The sequence below is a fragment of the Charadrius vociferus genome, unplaced genomic scaffold (assembly GCF_000708025.1).
Source record: "Charadrius vociferus isolate BGI_N301 unplaced genomic scaffold, ASM70802v2 scaffold1041, whole genome shotgun sequence".
Taxonomy (NCBI): Eukaryota; Metazoa; Chordata; class Aves; order Charadriiformes; family Charadriidae; genus Charadrius; species Charadrius vociferus.
The window spans coordinates 1,638,207-1,640,264 of record NW_009646843.1 but is presented as its reverse complement, the minus strand read 5'-3'; positions in this window follow the sequence as shown (position 1 = coordinate 1,640,264).

Here is a 2,058-nt window from a genome sequence, read left to right as displayed (position 1 = left end):
ACACAGGGACCCCCCAGTTTGGGCAAGGAGATGCTGGCACAGCCAACCTGTGCTGGCATCAGGGCAACATCTGAGCCACCAAAGGGAGCTTCAGGCTGATGGACAAAACAGCAAATCCTGAGGGCTGGATGGGGTCTGGGGGCACCTGGACTCCCCCTTTGCCCCAGGCAGTACCAGGCTGCTCCAGGGAGAGCTCCCCCACCAAGCATCTCCTGCTGCATCGCCACCCAGCACATTGCCCTGTCTGCAGGAGACGGGTTGAGCAGGTCACTCCATATCTCCACAGCAGTCATTTCCATTCCAATTTGTACAAAGTCTGTTTTATCCACCACAGCGTGACCCTTATTCCTGCCCTGCTCACGAGCTGCCATGACCCCAAGTAGGGCTGGGAAAGCAGCTCCCCTCGAAGCACTGATTACACCTGCCCAACTGCAGCACCTACGGTTGTCCACCTAGAATTGCATCCTGCATTTTCAGGCCGTTTCTTCAATTTCTCAAGATTATTTTGAATTACTCCCCTGATAGGCTTGGCTTTGGAGCCAGCACCCTCTCCAGACATGTCCCCTCCACAGAGCTAAAAAGCAGAGTGCCAGTTCCACCACCTGGGCTGCCATCAGCACTGTTGGGGACACCAGTACCCCTCCGGACGCTTGTGCTGCTTCGGCAGTGCCCCATGGCTGATAACTCCTGCCGGTGGTGGGAACGGCGCTGCAAAATGCCAGCTGGAAGGAAACTAGAAGTAGTAACCAAAGGGTTAAGCGTGCAAATGCATGGAAACAAAGTCATCGCGTTTGAAGCCCAAAATAAGTATGTGCCACCTTTAAAAGGAAAGCAGCTCTAAAAGAAGAAAGCTCACAGTGTGAGCTCATCCCTCATAACAGAGTGACACAGGAGATCACCTCAGAGGTATGGCAGGGCAAAGCATCCTCCTCCTCGTTACCGCTGTGGGTTTGTAACCAGAAGATGCAACCCCTGATCTCCAGTGGATGCTGAAGGGCACAGCAGCAGCCCCCAGCCAGTACCGATTGCACCGGCAATGAGTGCTTGGAATAATTTGTATTATCAGCCTCACTACAGCCTGAGGACATGAACCCCTTCTCTCCTGCTCGTAGCACAGCCCAGCCAAGGAGTGCTCAGGGGTGCCGTTGGTCCCCACCAGCAGGTTGCCATTGACAGAGGCTGGTGGAGGGACCTGCCCATCACCGTGCGCTCCTCCATGCTGCAGCCACCACCAACCTCGCACCCAGGACAGCCCCACTGCCACACACAAGGCAGGAGGCATCACCTGACTGCAGCAGGAGATGGGAGCCATTGGAAGGCAGAGGTGATGTCCACACCTGAAAGCCAAGAGGAGCAGAAAGTGAGGCAGGTACAACTTGCCAACGGTTACGAAGGTTAACGAGCAGGTTTACACTCAGAAGCAGGGAGCCGGGCAGGTTATCTGCAGGGCTGATAGACCACCAATAGGTGCTCAAGGAGGACAGAAATCTACAGAGAAACCCATGATTTATTCACTGGGGAGCAGGTAGAGAGAGGTTCCCGCACCACAGCTTGTCTTCAGATGGGGTAAGGCTTCTGCTAATTGGAAGTACCAGTAAAAAAAAGGGCTTTCAGAGCGAATCAATGGAGAGAAGAAGCCCGCAGAGCCGCAAGAGCTCTGAAACCAGAATGGTACGAGCGGCCACCACAGTCAGCCCCAGGAGGACAGGGCAGGCAGCGTCACACCCCCCGACGCCAAGGGACGAGGCCAAATCTCCATGAGGAAACCCCAAACCTCCAGCACAGTAGTGCCAGGCACAGCACAGGAGTGTGCCTTACCCCATCCCACCGGGACAGACCAACACTGGACACACAGGTGCTTGGAAGGCTTTATTGGGGCCACCACAAACACAGGCCCAGCCTGCAGAGGGGGGACGCTCCCCTAAACACGTGGCTTCTATTAAGAACCGCGTAGAACAGTGCAGATGAACCACCGACCCCACCCCGGGAAAACCCACGCTCCGTAGAGCCCCCCCACCAGCGCCCCATTATAAACAACTACTCGGCCCCACCCCCTGC